Below are 19,166 nucleotides of genomic sequence, written 5' to 3' on the forward strand. Positions count from 1 at the left end.
CCTCTACGGCCAGATGTCCTGATGGGCAGCAGTCGGGATGCTGGGAGAGGTTCTGTTTTCTGTGACTAGTGACAGCCCCAAAGTGACTCCCACCAGCCCCCATTGCCTTGCCCTGCAGCTGCCAGTCTCTGAATCCTGGCCTGGGATTCGATTGGAACGAGACCCCTGGGAGCTGGAGAGACCACGGGTCAGACACTGCAACATTGTAGCCAGAACATCCATGTCTAGATTTTAAGGCCAATCAAGACAACTAAATAATCCTGTCTAACCCCCATACACGTGACAGGCAACAAAGTCACCCCCGCACTGAGCCCAACAACTAGGATTAAACCAAAATATTCCAGCCCTTAGGAGAATATCCCGTAGTGTGCCACAGGCACAGCATAGGAGAGGCAGAGGGGAACCAAAACGGGAGGCCCCTGCACTGGAATTGATTTGGTGAGATGTACCCAGCTGATCCAGGCAAGTGACTTGTGCCCCATGCCACAGAGGATGACAAAAACTCCAACATCCCTGCCAGTGTGAGCTGGGGGAAATTCCTTCCTGACCCCAGCAATGGAGATCAGGGAGACCCTGAGCATGAGAGCAAGGCCACCAGCCAAGCACCGGAGAGAAATGGTTTTCTATCTCACCCGAGAGCACTTTCTTCAGCCCCTCCCCCCGTCCCCTCTTGCCACCCCCATGTGGGGTGGAGAATCCATCATTGCCCTGGGTACTTTGTTCCAATGTTTAATCACCCGATTGCAAATATATCCCTTATTTATCATTTTACTTTCTCTGCCATTAACTTCCAGCCACTGGTCCTTGTTCTGCCTTTTGCTGCTGGGTTAAAGAGCCCTTCAGTACCCAGAATTTTCTCTTTGGGAGGGGATTTACACACTGTCATCAAGTGACCTCTTGGTCTTCTCTGTGATAGACTGAGCAGACTGAGCTCTTGTCTCGCAATGGAAGGCAACTTTTCAACGCTTTTTTCCTCTTTTCTGCCCCCCGTCCAATTTTTCATTCTTAATCTTAAAATGTGGCAGGGACGACTGTGTGTAAGAGTCCAGTGTTGGTCTGACCAATGTTGTACAGAGATAACACTAGTGCCCGATATCTAGTCACTGTTCTTCTGTCTGTATATCCAAGGACGACCACAGCATCACACGGGGATTTCATGCTGAGTTGTTTGTCCATTATGACACCTGAACTGTTCTCCGAGTCACAGCAGTCTGGCCTTGCTCGTTAGTAAAACTCAGTGTGTTTGAATGGCCACAGCTTCCCAAGTGCTCCGTAACATGCACAAGGGATTCCCCTCCTCAGTCACCTTCACCTGCTGCTGGTCTCTTGTCTCTTTCTTCTTCTCCAGGATCTGCATGTGTCATTGTGGGGGGAGTTCTCCTCCTCTCTTTGCCTGGGAGCGATGTGACCCCCTGGATGGACTGACCAAACCCAGGATTCCTTCAGCCTGAAAGCAGAGAGGAGCCTTCACCCACTCCCTCTTTAAGGCTCCAGTCCCAGGTCCTAAATTTCCTGCCAAAGCACAAAAATCCACACTGAGCCCAACTCCTCTCTCGGTGGTGATTTCCTTTCTCCCACAAATCTGTCTTGAGGACACAGCCCTGGGAACAGGTGAACACAACCCCTGAGATTTCCCTTCGCAGCCTGCAAGGGGCAGTTTGCCCTATTAAACAGCCCGGGAATGTCGTCTTTTTCTTTTCTCCTTTCAAAAGTAACTTCTTGTATTTCTAGTCTCTTTATAGGACCCCTCTATTTGCCGCTTCCAATTCTCTGCTGTACACGCCAGCACTGGAGCGGGTGAGGTGCCTGGACCCATCCTGTACTAGGTACATGGGGAACTTGCAGGATCAGACCCTAAAATCGCTTTGGAGGGAAATTCTAACCCCATTCAACCCCGACCTGTTCCTGGGAGGTGTCGGTATTGACCCAGGCCGCCGAGCACCATGGAGTGAAGATACCAATTTTATCAGTAAGTCAGACCCCCCGGCTGCCCACTGCCTGGATCACCTCCCCCCAGGTGATGCGAGTCGCCCTCCAGAGCCATTGCTGGGACCCGGGGGGCAGCCACACAAGCCATGGGGATTGGCAGCTCCCAGGAATCTCAGCAACGAATCTCCAGGCCGGAGGGTTTCTCCTAGTGCCAGATCCACCCTCAGGGTCCAGCGAGCCAGCAGCGTCCACCCCAGGCTAGTGCGCTAACAGCAGCAGCGTGGCTGGGGGGCTCGGCCGGTAACTGGGGCCAGTCGCCTGAGCATGAACCCAACCGACCCCAGGAGATGGACCCAGGTCACCAGCCCAACCCACCACGCAGCTGCTGCCGCTACCCCATTAGTGCGTGAGCTCCCATGGACCACGCTGGGGAAATCCCCCAGCTGCAGGGTAGATGCCCCTGAGCGCCTGGCAGGGCACAGCTCCTGGCTGCCCTGCCCTGCTGAGTTCTCTACTAGGCTGAGTGGATCCGGGGCCAAGGGTGCTGGGTGACAGGGGGGCGTTGGCTCTGGGCTGGGACTGTCACTTCCCCCCCTCCCTATCCAACAGGATCACAGCAAACGAAACCAGCTCAGCCTGCAGGGGAAGAGTTCAGCCCAGGGCCTGGTGCATTCTGGGAGCAGGGACAGTGCAGAGAAAGGGCAGATACAAGGCACCTCTGAACACTCTGCGCAGAACTGCTTGTCCTGACCCACGGCCCCTGTTATCCCAGCCCTGGGCTCCCCTCTCACTGCTCTGCCAGTGCCCCTCACTTCCGATCCACAGACCTCCCCCGCTGTATCTGTGACTTCTGCTACCGAACCACCAATGCGCTGACTCCTCTTGTGAGACATTTCTCTGCACAATACTGCTGCTATTCCAGTTACTGACTCCAGGAAACATTTTCCTTAGCCTGGTTCTGTGTGTCACTGGTTTCTATAGCAAAGGTCAGTCCCTGGCCCTGTGGCCCAGACATCCTCATTCACATCAAGTTTCAAGTTGAAAATCATTTCCCATTCCCACTCTGTGGGAGGGGAGACTTTTAAACGTGCTCTTTGTGCGACTGCACATGGCTAAGCAAAGAGAACAAACCCCAAATCCCCCCTGTGCTTTGGGAGCCAGGTTTGCTGTGGGAATTCTGTAGTTCAGACGACTTCACGCCTGGGCATTGTGATTCTTTACCAGTTTCTCTGGCATTGGGGTAGTTTTGTGCTCACAGCTGTGATAGCTGAGTGGTTAAGGCGTTGGAGTCGAAATCCAATAGGGTTCCCCTGCACAGGTTCAAATCCTGCTCACAGCGAGGCCTGTGTTTTAGCCAGTCTCTAACTCTGGCAATACCTTTCCACAACCCCCAAGACACTCTCAATTCTCTCCCCACCCCAAGTAAATCCTGTTCTGCTCCTTTCATAGAGATGCCTGGGACACCACTTCTCAGCACCTGAAGCCTCTGGCACTCACCTTGTGCCCCATAGATCAGCCATAGCCCTGGTTCTGCTCCTCCCTCTAGCGTGCGAAAGGAGCCAAGTCAGCGATTCCATGGGTGCTACAGGGCTGCAGAAAAAAAAAGGTGCCCAGCAGCCGCCCCTGCACCTCCCACCTAGCAGGCCTGGCGGACAAGCTTCTCCTTCTGCGCCTCCTGCTGGCCATTGATGGGGTGTGCTGGAGGAGTGAGGAGAGAAAGAAGTGGGGCAGGGTCGAATAGGAAGAGATTTGATGGTTTGGGGGCAGGGCCTGAGGTGGAGCAGGCATTGAGCTCCGCCCGGGAACTCTCAAAGTCAGCGGCTCTGAGTGCAGAAGCCTTCCCTGAGTCTGAGCTGCCAGGATCCCTGCCGCAGAGCAAGTGCCACAAGTCTCAGCCTCTGTCCCACACATGGCTCTGGGCACCACCAGGAATCAATCGGCTGCTGGCACACAAGGCAACTTAAAAGCTGAGTCCCTGAACAGCAGCTCAAACCCTGGCCCCTCCCATTAAGAGCCTGATGCTCTACTGACTGAGCTAGCAAGGCTTGCTAAGAACCTCCACCCCTCCTCTTCTTCTCCACGGCCACTGCCAATTCTTCCTCTTTCCTGCACCTGAGGATCACTACATCTCCTCACCTAGACAGCCAGCCCGTCCACTGCACCCCAATCCCCTATCTCTGAGCCTCCCTGCCAAAGTCCTGCATCTGGCTCCATAGAATTAATTCTCACGTGTTGCTGGAAACTCTACTTCTTGTGCCCAGAGAGTCTCAGCCCCCCTCAGTAGAAGACCCGAGAAACACAGTGTCTGCCTTTTCTAAAGAAGTGCTTGGAGGGGCTTTTCTCATGTGGCCTAATGGGTAAGGCATCTGACTTCAGAGCAGGAGTTGAGAGGTCAAGTTACTTCATGGTTGTGTTGCTGCAGTTTTACCTTCGTGCTGAAATTCCTGCTCCCTTCAGGGCTGGAACCTCTTCTTGGCCGCTCAGGCCAGTGCTCTGGCTTCAGCTAGAGTCCTGGGAAGAAATTCAGGGGTGAGTGTCACAAAGACTGGGGCATGAGCCCCAGGTGCTTCCAGTCTAGCCTCTGCCCTTCCTGACTTGCCAAAGAAAATGGGCAGCTGCCCGGGCTGGCGTGTAGAGCAGTTTCCCTCTTCCAAGAGTGCGCCTGTCCCTGTGCTTGAGGGGGTTGCTACATAGCGCCTTGGGAGCATGCATGTTTCTCTGCTTCTCGCCAGCTGGGGAAAAGCCTCTTGGGGTAAAGTCTCCTGCCCCACGGCAAAAGTGAGCACTGTGAGTGGGAACAGACAGGGGCCACACCAGGGGGCTGGCCCTGCTTTCCTACCTTCTTCTGATGTTGGCGACAGAGCATCAGCAGCTGCCCTGCATGCTGGTCTGTGGGTCGCTTTCAGTGGGTATTTGGCATGGCAGGAAGCAGCCTGGCTGGGGGTCTTTGTGGCTGTCTGCTGGCCATGCATAAGCATGGTCCTCCCCTCCTCTTGCCCTGCCTTCAGTTGCTCTGTGGCTTATAAACCTTCCCTTGAAGCTGTCAGCACCAGCAGCCTCTGCTCTAGGTGTCCAGAGGAGGGAAGGTGTGAGGGGCTCCAGGCTGGGCTCCACCTCCCTCCTGCCAAGCCCTGACTATTAATCCCGGCCCTGGCACTCCTTTCTTCAAGCACCGTGTGGGCCAAAGGAAAAGTGTGGCAGCAAGCACAAGGGTCAAACTTGTGGGAATCAGGTGAAGCAGCAAGAATCCCAACCACCAGGTCAAACCACAGGACTACAGGCAGCCATAGCCACTTCTACACCCCAATCAATTGCAGCCATCTCAACCAAAGACCTGGCTCCAGTGGGTGTGAATCACCCAGCAGGAGGGAAAAGACTCACTCTTAAACAACTGGAGACAGGGAAATTGAGCACTTTGAGCTCCAGGGCTTTACCACAAACCAGCACAAGGTCCCACTGACATTTGAACTCAGACTCTAGGATTCAGAGTCCCAAGTGCTGCCTATTACACCATGGGACCAGCTAGTGCTGCCTTCTCTGGCCATCGGTGACCCTCATGGGGCTGGCTCGTGTAAAGGACTGTTGGCCCTTTACTAAAACTTAGTGGGGTTTTTGGTTGGCTAGTTACCAGTCCCAATAGAAGGGAGAAGGGTCAATGGGAAATCAGAACCTTGAGACTGACATGCCCCTGGGGCAATGGTCACAAACTGGTAGGGAACACGTGACAAATTGTTAATGGAGAAAAATTCCTGGTGAAAATTGGCAAAGCTGTGTAGATTCTGAAAAGTTCCTGTGAATTTACACATGAAGATACAAACAGAGAGACAAACACACACAGGGAGAAAGAGAAAATCACACACTGCACAGGCCCACACAGACATAACAAAAACCAAACCCACACAGCACACAGAGCCATATACACATAAGGGAAAGCCACACAAAATATAGAAAGAACAAATCCACACCAAAAAATACAACAAAAGCCCACAACAAGAAAGCACAACAACCACATACCAAAAGAATACTAAGCAAAAAAACAATCTGTATGCAAAAATCATACACACACACACACCTAAAACTATGCCAGTCATCCACCAAAATCACACAGGACCCACATGCAGATCAACACGACAGATGAAAAACACATCAAAATATAGAAGGCCAGGCAGGGTTGGAGTCTCACAGCGAAGAGGGTGAGCACACAGGTGGTTTGGGGATCAAAGAATGAGGGGGAGTCAGGGGCAGTGCTCTGTCTGACCCCTCCTGACACAGGTGGCTGGTAGAGAGCAGAGCCTGGTAGATCTGTGGAATCTGCCCTGCTCTCTGTAAAGCAAGGGGACCTCGGTGTCTTCTGAGCTGGAATTGTATTTTCTGCAGGACAAAATGATTGGCAGAAGCCATTTGCTTAAAGAAAACTAGTGCTTTAGGTGAGGTTTAAACTCACAGCTTCAGCATCATTCCCCTCAGCACTGCTACTATAAGTCCTGTGCACTAACCCATTGCACCTCTGCTGCCTAACTGAGGGTCTTGTCTCCTTGATTCATGGATGGATTAGGGGTTGAGGGGGTTGCATTAGGAATGGTCAGAGGCCCCACCTGCTTTCCAACCACCTTGTTATGCTGGCCGCAGAACGAATGCTGGTCTGTGTGTGGCCTTCAGTGGGGGTTTGGCATGGCAGAGAGCAGGCTGGCCGGGTGTCTTTGTGGCTGTCTGCTGGCCACACATAGGCATGGTTATCTCCTCCTCTTGCCCTGCCCTTGGTTGCTCTGTGGCTTATAAACCTTCCCTTGGAGCTGTCAGCACCAGCAGCCTCTGCTCTAGGTGCCCAGAGCAGGAAAGATGTTGGGCTCCAGCCTGGGACTCTTCCTCCTTCTTGCCTAGCCCTGACTATGAAGCCTGGCCCTGGCACTCCTTCCTTTGAATGTCATGTGGGCAAGAGGAAGAGTGTGGCAGCTGCAGGGACCAAAGTTGTGAACATGAAGTGAAGCAGTGAGAAACAACCATATGGTCAACCGCAGGGCTCTCCAGCCAGAGTGTTAAGTTCAAGGACCCCAACCTATAGCAGCCAGCCCATTGAACCGGCTGGACCAAAGATCTATCTCCAGTGGGCATCAGTCACCCAGCAGGAGGGAAAAAACTCACTCTATTTCACCCTGAGGGAGGGGAGCCAACACATTGAGCTCCATGCCTTTGCAGGAAACCAGCATTGCTCCAGGAGGTCCCACTGAGATTTAATCCCAGGATCCAAAGTCCTGAGTGCTGCCCATTACACCATGGGACCTGCTGCCATTTCATTTTCTAGACCCCTGTGACTCTCAGCTGGCTGGTTTGTACCCTGCACTTATTGCTTCCCACTAGCAGCTTCCTCTTGCGGGACTCTCTCTCCTCCTCCAGCGACTGTGGTCCTGCACTATCAGATCCGCAGGTCCTGCGCTGAGTCCCCGCATCCCCCTGCTTTGTCTCCATTCCCTGCAGGCTGCAAAAATGTTAGGGGAGCTGCCCCTCCCTTCACTCAGTGCTCCCGCTCATATCGGCCAGCTGCAGCCTCATCTCCTGGAAATCGGCCAGCTGTCGCTTGATCCGGTCGTACAGTCACATGCTGACTGGCTCCTCAGCATGGATGCTCTTGTGGAAACCCCACAGGTGACGCTGCAGGACTTGGTACCGTTGGTTTCTTTAATGTTGTGGTGTTTCCCCAGCCGCTGGAACAGAGCCGCCAACAAAGCAGGGGGGGCGGTGGCAGGCTCCGGGATGGAGTTTGGGTGTGGATGGGGTGCGGAATCTGGGCTGGGGCAGGGGCTTGGGGTGCAAGGGGGGCAGTGGCAGGCTCTGGGAGGGATTTTGGGTGCATGAGGTGCAGGTTCTGGGCTGGAGCAGGGAGTTGGGATGTGGCACATATCTCAGGCAGCTCCTGAAAGTGACCCACAACCCCATCTGGCACAAATCCTACATGGAGGAGGCTGGAGGAGTCCCCTGGCACCACTGCCCACAGGAACCACCCCTGCAGCTCCCATTGCCGCAGTTCCAATGGCAGAGTTGGCACTTGGGGCGGGGGCAGCATGCAAGAGAAACACCCCACAGGGGCCGCAGGGACGTGCCAGATGCTTCTGGGAGTGGTGTGCCGTGTGAAGCGAGGGTGGGCAGGAATCTGCTTTAGCCCCACTGTGCTGCCGGTAGTGGTGGCAGGAACCCCCGGGTCCTTTCAAATCACCCGGGGCCAGCTGCTCAGACTTTCTGACGGGGAAGCAAAGGGAAGCCACAAGAGTGGTCATGCACCCCTCGTGAGCAGTTCTGGGGAGTCTTTTGGGAGCTCCTGGAGTAAGCAGCAGAGAGGTGCAGCCTCACCACAGAGTCTGTTTCCCTGGAAGGGAGAGGGGGCTGCAGGGTGATATCCCACCTCTGAGCATCCAAGAGCCTCTGCTCCCCTCCACATTTATTTATTAGCAAATAAAATTTGCAGAATTTTAAACTATTGTGCACAGAATTTTTGTTGTACAGAATCTCCTGAGGAGTGAAACCGACTCAGGGAACCTCCTTGAATTGTTACTGCTTGGTTAACCACTCAGCCACCACACCAATGCACAGAGAGAGTGCCAAGCCCTACTGCTATATGGGGGTGGGGGCTGGGGTCAGGTCGTACACATTCAGACTGCACGCTCCCCCAGCTACAAACCACTGCTGGTTTCCCATTTAGGACATTAGCCCTTACTGACAAGGTTTGTCTGTGTTCTTTTTTTATCTCATGCTGCTAGTTAGAAGGATATTATTTTTTATTTTTTTTTCAAAAATACACAACTCCCTAAATCTGCTTTTAGCAATCAGAATAATTTAGTGCCACCTTATTTTTGCCTGCCCCAGTACAAAAGAAGAGGCTTTTGTGGGTTTCCTGACTCAGAGGATGAAAACAAACATGTGTCGGTCCCAGGGGTGGCTCTAGGCACCAGCAAAGCAAGCAGGTACTTGGGGCAGCCCATTTGCAGGGGCAGCAGCTAAGAGGGATCCAGCCTGGGAGCGGTGACCTAGAATCCTACTTTTATCGTCTCCAATTCAAAGAATACTTCCAACACACCTCTGAACAACATCCTAACCCACAGAATCCTTCCTACCAACGTTATAATAAAAAGGATTCTGCATGGACTCCTCCTGAGGGTCGAAACAACAGACTGGACTTCTACATAGATTGCGTCCATCAACGTGCACAGGCTGAAATTGTGGAAAAGCAGCATCACTTGCCCCATAACCTAAGCCGTACTGAACACAATGCCATCAACAGCCTCAAGAACAACTCCAACATAATAAAAAAGGCTGACAAAGGAGGTGCTGTCGTCACCATGAATAGGTCGGAATATGAACAAGAGGCTGCTAGGCAGCTCTCTAACTCCACATTCTACAGGCCATTACCCTCTGATCCCACTGATGATTATCAAAAGAAATGACACCATCTGCTCAAAAAACTCCCTGAAAAAGCACAGGAACAGATCTGTACAGACACATGGCTAGAACTCCGACTAGGTGTATTCTATTTGCTACCCAAGATCCATAAACCAGGAAATTCTGGATGCCCCATCATCTCAGGCCTTGGCACCTTAACAGCAGGATTGTCTGGCTATGTGGACTCTCTCCTCAGGCCCAATGCTACCAGCACTCCCAGCTATCTTCAAGACACCACTGACTTCCTGAGGAAACTACAATCCATCGGTGATCTTCCAGAAAACACCATCCTGGCCACTATGGATGTGGAAGCCCTCTACACCAACATTCCACACAAAGATGGACTACAAGCCATCAGGAACAGTATCCCCGATAATATCACGGCAAACCTGGTGGCTGAACTTTGTGACTTTGTCCTCACCCACAACTATTTCACATTTGGGGACAATATATACCTTCAAGTCAGCGGCACTGCTATGGGTACCTGCATGGCCCCACAGTATGCCAACATCTTTATGACTGACTTAGAACAACGCTTCCTTAGCTCTCATTCCCTAACGCCCCTACTCTACTTGTGCTACATTGATGACATCTTCATCATCTGGACTAATGGAAAAGAAGCCCTTGAGGAATTGCACCGTGATTTTAACAATTTCCATCCCACCATCAACCTCAACCTAGACCAATCCACACGAGTGGTCCATTTCCTAGTCACTACTGTGATGAATAAGCGATGGTCACATAAACACCACCCTATACCTGAAACCCAGTAACCACTATACTTGCCTACATGCCTCCCGCTTCCATCCAGGACACATCACATGATCCATTGTCTACAGCCGAGCTCTAAGATACAATCGTATTTGCTCCAATCCCTCAGACAGAGAGAAACACCTACAAGATCTCTATCAAGCATTCTTAAAACTACAATACCCACCTGCTGAAGTGAAAAAACAGATTGACAGAGCCAGAAGAGTGCCCAGAAGCCACCTACTACAGGACAGGCCCAACAAAGAAAATAATAGAATGCCATTAGCCATCACCTACAGCCTCCAACTAAAACCTCCCCAGCACATCAAAGATCTACAACCTATCCTGAAAGATGATCCCTCACTCTCACAGATCTTGGGAGACAGGCCAGTCCTCGCTTATAGACAGCCTCCCAACCCGAAGCAAATACTCACCAGCAACCGCACACCATGCAACATAAACATTAACCCAGGAACCTAACCTTGCAACAAAGCCCAATGCCAGCTCTGTTCACATATCTATTCAAGTGACACCATCATAGGATCTAATCACATCAGCCACGCCATCAGGGGCTCGTTCACTGCACATCTACCAACGTGATATATGCCATCATGTGCCAGCAATGCCCCTCTGCCATGTACATTGGCCAAACCAGACAGTCTCTATGCAAAAGAATAAATGGACACAAATCTGACATCAGGAATCATAACATTCAAAAACCAGTGGGACAACACTTCAACCTCTCTAACCACTCACTGACAGACTTGAAGGTGGCAATTTTGCAACAAAAAAACTTCAAAAACAGACTCCAAAGAGAGACTGCTGAACTTGAATTAATATGCAAATTAGATACAATTAACTCAGGCTTAAACAGAGACTGGGAATGGTTAGATCATTACACTAATTGAATCTATTTCCCTATCTTAAGTTCTCCTCACACCTTCTATGGGTCATCTTAATTATCACTTCAAAAGGTTTTTTTTTTCTCCTGCTGATGATAGCTCATCTCAATTGATTAGACTCTTCCTGTTGGTATGCATACTTCCATCTTTCCATGTTCTCTGTATGTATAAATATCTCCTGTCTGTGTGTTCCATTCTGTGCATCCGAAGAAGTGAGCTGTAGCTCATGAAAGCTCATGCTGAAATAAATTTGTTAGTCTCTAAGGTGCCACAAGTACTCCTGTTCTTTGCGGATACAGACTAACACAGCTGCTACTCTGAAGCCTGGGAGCTGAGAACCAACAGGGGGCCCTGGGAGCTGTAGTTCCTTGGTTAGCTCCCTGCCTATAGAGCCAGCCCTGGAGCAGGGAAAGAACTATATTTCCCAGCATTCCCTTGGGTGCTATCAACAGGGAAGGGAGAGGGAGGGAGTATGGTAGCTGAAAGCTCATGCTGCAGCTTGCTGTGAATGGAGAGCTCACTGCTAGAGCGGGGTGGCACTGTGAATGGGGAACAAATGTGCCCAATAAGTAGAAGGCTTTGGCCCAGATACCCCCTTCAGAAGACATCCCCAGACTGGCTTAGGGACACTGGTGTGACCTCACCTTGCAGCCTCCAAAGAAGGAAGTGGGGGGACTAAATGGACAGTGCCCCTCTCTATCTGAAGCCTAGCAAGGGAGGTATTTAAAACTAGAATTTAAAATGAAAAGTAAGGGAGGGGAGGCTCTACTGGACCTGGGCAGCTTTAGATACAGTACCAGGCACGTAGGAGGATTTCCACTTCTGAGCCATGGAAGCAGAAATTGACTTTTCCTTTCCAGATTTAGCAAATATTCAGAAAGGGAATCTAGCACCTGCCTTCCAGATCTGAACACCTCAAAATTCAGGAGTGCTCAGGCTCAGTTTGGGCAGCTGGTACTTCATTTCTCCCAAATCAAATATACTGATCCACTGTAATTTCCTGTAGAAAAAGTAGGATAAAATTGAGCAAGAAATGCTTCCCATAGGTTTTTAGGACTGGAATTGCTATTTTCAACAGCCATTGCCTTTTTGTTTGTTTAAAAGGAAGACCGTGATATTGCATTGGCAAATTCCCCATAGAAACGAAGAGTGGAACAAAAAAATAATAATAAAGGCACCTTAACTTTTCCTCATTTATGGAGGACAGTCTTACAATATGCATCCAGATATCTTCCAATCACACAAGCTGAAAATTGTTCCACTTTACTGCAGCTCTGTAACCATGTGGGAATCAATCCTATGTGTGTTCTGTACACATCCAAAATTCCTGCTGAATGACCCACCCTAGGAGCAAGTTACCAGTGACCCAGAGCTGGGGCGGAAGGAGGGTGCAGATGGGGGGAGCAGAGCCCAGGGCTGGGGCGGCAGGAGGTGCAGGTGGAGGGAGCAGAGCCTAAGGCTGGGGCGGCAGGGGGTGTGTGGGTGGGGGAGCACTGGTGGGGGGTGAAGGGGAGAGCCCAGAGCTTGGGAAGCATGGGGTGCGTGTGTGCGAGAGCCCAGGACTGGCTTGGCAGGAGGTGCGGGTGTAGGGAGGAGAGCCCAGGGCTGGGACGGCAGGAGGGTGAGGATCAGGTGGTAGAGCCAAGGCCTGGGGTGGCAGAGGGGTGGGAGTGGGGATGGGGGTAGGGGGTGGTCCAGAGCTGGGGAGGCAGGGGGTGCAGGGGCAGGGGAGAACCCAGGGCTCGGGCAGCGGGTGGGGCAGACAAATTATTTTTTCTTATGGCAGCAAAAAATCAAGAGCCAGCCCTGTCTCCACATACTGTAAGGTAGGTAGGAGCCAATCGTTATTATCCCTACTTGAAAGAGGGAGAAGCTAAGGCTGAGACAGGAGAATTGACTTGTCTCAGATCACACAGCCAGCCAGTGGCAGAGTTGAGAATAGGACCCAAGAGCCCTGATTTCCAGACTAACCATCAGATCTTGAATTTTAAACTTTGACTAACTTGAGTAAAGTGTTCTCAAATGAGCTGCAGACCAACACTGCACAGTAATTATTCAGCAAGTATTTGAGGAGAACTGCAATGTTAGAGAGAATCATGAACTGCTCAGAGACCATTAATGCACCGAAGCAGCAGAATTCATCAAACATATAATTGGTTCTGACTTATTTCCTTGGACTTCAAAGAGAACAACAAGGACCTGAGTCTCCTCCCTGTCAATAACCCCCTGCTCAGCCAATCAGGGTGGAGACTGACGACAGGAGGCCGAGGGTTTTCACCAGAGAGCCCAAAGGATGGCCCAGGTCACCGGTGGAGATCACTGCCCGAGCACTATTTCATTTCCACATTTCTGGGTGGACCTCCCACAGTGTGTGCTGCCGAACACTCCCCCGCAACACACACACAGACACACACACCGCTCCTGGTGTTGGGAGGGGAACAGGTGAAAGGACAAAAGAAGAAAGAGACAAAGAGAAAGGAGGGAGGGATGGATGGAGGAAAAGGTGAAACACAAAGGACAAACTCTAATGTCCCCCGTGATTCTAAGGGACAAAATCCCAGATGCAGAATAAAATTCTGCGTCCTTAAACTTGTATTTTCCATGCCTAGATTTCAACTGTCAACAGATGGATCAGACTGAACAGGTTTCAAACCTCGAGGAGGCTCTTACCTTCTAATCAGGGACTGCAGTTTTCTAGTAAAATCAGGAAAAGGGAAGGAGAAAACTCAAAAGAGGTTCCTCCTGGCGCTCACGTCCGTGAACACAAATACTTTCTCAGTCCTCAAAGAGAGACCTGGAGAAGGAGACTTGCTGAAGCAAAGCCACAGGGGTCTCTGAGGTTTCCTTGGTCCCTCGCCCCTGTCCTGCCTGGCTGATGTCAGCATCTCTCTGTGAGGTCACCACCTCCCCACCACCTTTGACCAATAGTCTGAGGTCCTGCAAAAGGCCTTTGTGATGTCACTGCCACATCCCTCCCTTGCTGTGCTAATGTCCTGCCCCTGGCCAGGAACTTTGGAGGTTTGAGCTACTCCTGTGGTCACCCCACTCAAGGAGCATTCATTCTAGGAAGCAAGATGGCTAGACAGTAAAACTTCAGACTCTGATCCCAATGCTACACTCTGTTTTTCAGAAATTAGTCGACTTTATGGCCAGAAGAGACCATTAGAGCTACTCCCTGTGGATCACCCCACTCAAAGACCGTTCATTCTAGGAAGCAAGCCAGTAGTTTTGGATCATCTGCAAAGTTTGTCATCTCACTGTTCAGCATATCATTGATTAATATGTTGACTAGTCCTGGTCCCAGTACAGACACCACTAGATACTTGTTTCCATCTTGAAAGCTGACCATTTAGTCCTACTCTTTGTTTCCTATCTTTTAACTAGCTTTTGATCCATGTGAGGACCTTCCAGAGGTGAAAGTAAGCCGGTATGTTACCGTATGGGGTACTGGCAAGAGCCAGTACGCTGTGCCAGCCCGGCCCGTCTTCCCCAGGCTGGTGATTTAAAGGGTCCATGGCTCCCTGCTGCGGTCGGAGCCCTGGGCCCTTTAAATCACCTCCCAAGCCCCTTTGCCAGAGCCCCGGGGAGCAAATCACTACCGTGGATGCTGCTCTCTCCCGCTCTGCGAACACAGAGCAGGGGTGGCAGAAGCTTCCTTACAGTGAGGGGGCACTGTTATCCGAACTGTGGCACCCCCATGTCACTCCTTCCTTAAGGACCCCCACTCACAGCACCTCTCCCCTCGAGGCCACACCCACAGAACGCCTCTTCCCCAAGACTGTACCCTTTCCCCTCCCCTCCATCATTTGTCCTAACAGCCAATAAAGAGTGGTGGGGCCATGGCCCTCTAACCCCCCTGTTCCAGCACCCCAACACAGAGCTAAGCAGGCAGCAGTGTGTACGTGTATGTGTGTGTGTGTGACAGAGAGTGCTGGGCTGTGCTGAGCTGAGCCAGTGAGAGAAGGGGGGCTGATGTCGGGGCTGTCCCCTGCCTCAGGACTGGTTGCTTCCAGCAGCTGTCTAAACTTAGAGACAGTGTGCCGACACACTCACTCTTCTGCAACACACACACTGTCTCTCCTCCCCACACACACATGCTCTCTACCCCACCACGCACATTGCAGTTGAAAAGCAGCTGGCAATCTAGTAGGATGCCCACGGAACAATGGGATAGAAAACTGTATCATGTGATGCTGTACCAGCCTGTGAGGCATTGCAAACCCTTCCCAAAGCACCCTGCAGCCAATTGCACAGTGGGATAGCTACCACAATGCACTGCTCTCTGTGGCCATCCAAGAGATGCTAGCATGGATGTGCTCTGGTGACACAGGATGGACATGCAACAGCTGTTCAATTAAAACACTTTAACTAAAGCCACATCACCTATTAGTGTAGGCCTAGCATGAGAGTGAGACAAGACCTAGCTCCATTGAAATTAAAGGGCCGCAACTTCCTCTGTACTTAGCAGGAATTGAACCTGTGCAGGGAAACCACAATGGATTTCTAGCCTATCACCTGGGCCACTTGGCCACAACTACTTGCTTGACATGTGGCTCTCACTCTTGTTCTGTTCTTCCTGAGTGATGCATTCCAGTTTCCTCAGACTAGCTTCCACAACGCACACACTGCTGTGCCATTATAGACTCATAGACTCTAGGACTGGAAGGGACCTCGAGAGGTCATCGAGTCCAGTCCCCTGCCCTCATGGCAGGACCAAATACTGTCTAGACCATCCCTAATAGATATTTATCTAACCTACTCTTAAATACCTCCAGAGATGGAGATTCCACAACTTCCCTATGCAATCTATTCCAGTGTTTAACTACCCTGACAGTTAGGAACTTTTTCCTAATGTCCAACCTAAATCTCCCTTGCTGCAGTTTAAGCCCATTGCTTCTTGTTCTATCATTGGAGGCTAAGGCGAACAAGTTTTCTCCCTCCTCCTGATGACACCCTTTTAGATACCTGAAAACAGCTATCATGTCTCCTCTCAGTCTTCTCTTTTCCAAACTAAACAAACCCAATTCCTTCAGCCTTCCTTCATAGGTCATGTTCTCAAGACCTTTAATCATTCTTGTTGCTCTTCTCTGGACCCTCTCCAATTTCTCCACATCTTTCTTGAAATGTGGTGCCCAGAACTGGACACAATACTCCAGCTGAGGCCTAACCAGCACACAGTAAAGCAGAAGAATGACTTCTCGTGTCTTGTTTACAACACACCTGTTAATGCATCCCAGAATCACGTTTGCTTTTTTTGCAACAGTATCACACTGTTGACTCATATTAAGCTTGTGGTCCACTATGACCCCTAGATCTCTTTCTGCCATACTCCTTCCTAGACAGTCTCTTCCCATTCTGTATGTATGAAACTGATTGTTCCTTCCTAAGTGGAGCACTTTGCATTTATCTTTATTGAACTTCATCCTGTTTACCTCAGACCATTTCTCCAATTTGTCCAGATCATTTTGAATTTTGACCTTGTCCTCCAAAGCAGTTGCAATCCCTCCCAGTTTGGTATCATCCGCAAACGTAATAAGCGTACTTTCTATGCCAATATCTAAATCGTTGATGAAGATATTGAACAGAGCTGGTCCCAAAACAAACCCCTGCAGAACCCCACTTGTTATACCTTTCCAGCAGGATTGGGAGCCATTAATAACTACTCTCTGAGTATGGTTATCGAGCCAGTTATGCACCCACCTTATAGTAGCCCCATCTAAACTGTACTTTCTCAGTTTATCTATAAGAATATCATGCGAGACCGTATCAAATGCCTTACTAAAGTCTAGGTATATCACATCCACCGCTTCTCCCTTATCCACAAGACATCATGACTTGGCCTCTCTCCTCCACAACTCAGCAGCTGGAAACGCACCTGGAGGAGAAAGACTGAACTGATTCAGAAATCAGAAGAGAATAATAACAATAATACTTTCAAATCAAAGTCTCCAAACAAAGTAGTATTGGTTTTTCAGCAGAAAATTTTCAGTTTGGGGAATTTAGTTTTCTCAGTCAGACCTTGCCAAGAGAAGCAGGGAGAAAATGTTTGAGTTGCCTCCTTCAGAACAGCTTGGCCTAGACAGTAGCTCTGGTTCACTGCTCTGGCCTTGCTCGGGTTGAGGGTATTTTAATAATTTGGGCAGGTCCCAGGGTGTTTGGGGGAGATGATGAGGATGTTACCTTTTGAGATAAAAACTAAGAAATACACCACTAGAGAATTTTTTTTTAAAGGAAACTGGGATTTAGACATTTTATTTAAAGGAAGGGAGTTCTGAGTAGGTTTTGTTTGCAAGAAGCAACATTGTTTGATCTGTCATTGTACCAAAGGGGGAAGATGGTTTTCTACAAAGGAAAGGTGAAGACTAAACACATCTGGTAAGGATGGGATTCAAACCCATGCATGCAGACAACAATGGATTAGCAGTCCACCACCTTAACCATTTGGCCACCTCATCTGAGCTGTCAAGAAAGAGACAGGAGGAGAAATCTAAGGCTAGGAGAGATAGGGACAATAAGGAGTTTTTAAATACTAAGCGGAAGCGGGGGCTGAATGAGCTCCCCCCCTCACATCTAGTGAGGAGCTGGGGGAAAGACTTCAGGAACAGACCATGTTTGCACAGATACACCTACTCTGCCTAGGTATGCAGCATCATGGGGCTGCTTTCCCAAAATGACCAGTTTTGGCTGGTGGTGGGTTACAAATCACTTTAGGATTGAATGGAATGAAATGTTATTATCCTTCCTGAATGAGTGAAGGGCAGCAGAACATACCTAGTCCGTCCTGATGGAGGGGTGGGTGGGTGGGTGAGGAATAGCTTTTATTGGACTTTGTAGAAGTGATTGAGGACATCACCCTAAACCAGTGGTCCCCAAACATTTCACACTGTGCCCTCTTTTCCATGGCTGTGGACCCTTGGAAGCCGTGGTCAAGAACCGAGGCTGGGAGTGGGGCTGTTGCTTGCTGGAGAGAGAGGTGCAGACGGGTAAGGGGGTCAAGGCCAAGCTGGAAGCCAAAGCCCCAAGATAAGGGTGGGGTTGGGGAAGAGCTGGGACAGAGTGAGGCTGAATGGTGCTCCTCCATGGGGGCTGGCTCAGGCCCTGAGGTGCCCCCAAGAATCTTCCTCTGTGTCCCCCTAGGAGTCATGCCCCACATTTTGGGAACCACTGAACCCTACTTGCTAAGCAGGGCTAGTGATGCCAAAGCCCAGGGAAAAGGAGAACAAGTGCAGGTCCCCCAGCACTGGAACCATGTGAAGGGGCTGCAGAAGAGGGGCAGTGGCTGGTGGCACAGGGAGTTAAGGACAAAGGGGGCACAGGAGGGGGCAAGATTAGGGGTGAAGGAGGTGCAAGGGTTGGGCGTGCAGGAGCTAGCAGTAAAGGGGGAGTGGGAATCATTCAGGGGCAATGGGGAAGTGCCAAAGTACAAGTTTTGCCCAGGGCACCATTTTCCCTAATGCTGGTCCTAGCAAACAATTGGAAATGACCCTTCAGTGAGACCAGAACCATAGTGTAGAAAAGCCCCTTTGTTAAGTGGTTGTGGCTGAGTGCTTAGGGAGCTGGGTTAAAAAACAACAGGCATCTCTCTGTGGAGGTTTGATTCTTGCCTGCTAGGCAAGGTTGGTGTGTGGTGTCTGCATGGCTGTATTTTCAGTGTCTGATTGCCCATGGTGCCACAGGGAGCCAAGTCTAGACATATTCAGAGGCTCTTTGCCAGGGTTTCTCAAACTTCCTTTCACTACAACCCCCTTCTGCTGAAAAACACCTTACTACATGGCCCTGGAAAGAGGGACCAAGCCCCTCCACACTGAGCAGAGGCAGAGGAGACAAAGTCTGAGCCCTGCCCCAGTTGGGGGAGGGCGAAAAGCAGAGCTTTAGAGATTCAGCCCTGGGTGGTGGGACTCAGACTTTTGGCTTCAGCCCCAGGCACCAACAAGTCTAATGCCAGGCCTGGCAACCCCATTAAACAGGGTCACATCCCACTTTGGGGTCCTGACATAGTTTGAGAATCACTGCTCTATGCTGAGGGGAGGGAGTTTTCCTGTGCGTGTAGTTGATTCACTTCCCCAAGAGGTGGCAGCTATGTCAGTAGGAGAAGCTATATCGGTGGGTGTGCAAGTTGTGGTGTTTACCACATTTAAGAAGTTTAATCAAACC

The 19,166-nt window shown here is 50.5% G+C and overlaps 1 long non-coding RNA gene and 1 other non-coding gene across 2 annotated transcripts in view; both read left to right on the forward strand.

Moving 5' to 3' along the window:
- Positions 1-19,166, forward strand: part of LOC127041584 (uncharacterized) — a 102,569-nt gene that overhangs the window by 63,540 nt on the left and 19,863 nt on the right. The window contains exon 2 of the long non-coding RNA XR_007771678.1: positions 5,162-5,379. This is a non-coding gene — a long non-coding RNA (uncharacterized LOC127041584). The remainder of the gene's footprint in view (positions 1-5,161; positions 5,380-19,166) is intronic.
- Positions 3,187-3,268, forward strand: TRNAS-CGA (transfer RNA serine (anticodon CGA)). Its single transcript has one exon. It is a non-coding gene; the product is annotated as a tRNA-Ser (tRNA).

This window comes from Gopherus flavomarginatus (assembly GCF_025201925.1).
Source record: "Gopherus flavomarginatus isolate rGopFla2 chromosome 13 unlocalized genomic scaffold, rGopFla2.mat.asm SUPER_13_unloc_3, whole genome shotgun sequence".
Lineage (NCBI taxonomy): Eukaryota > Metazoa > Chordata > Testudines > Testudinidae > Gopherus > Gopherus flavomarginatus.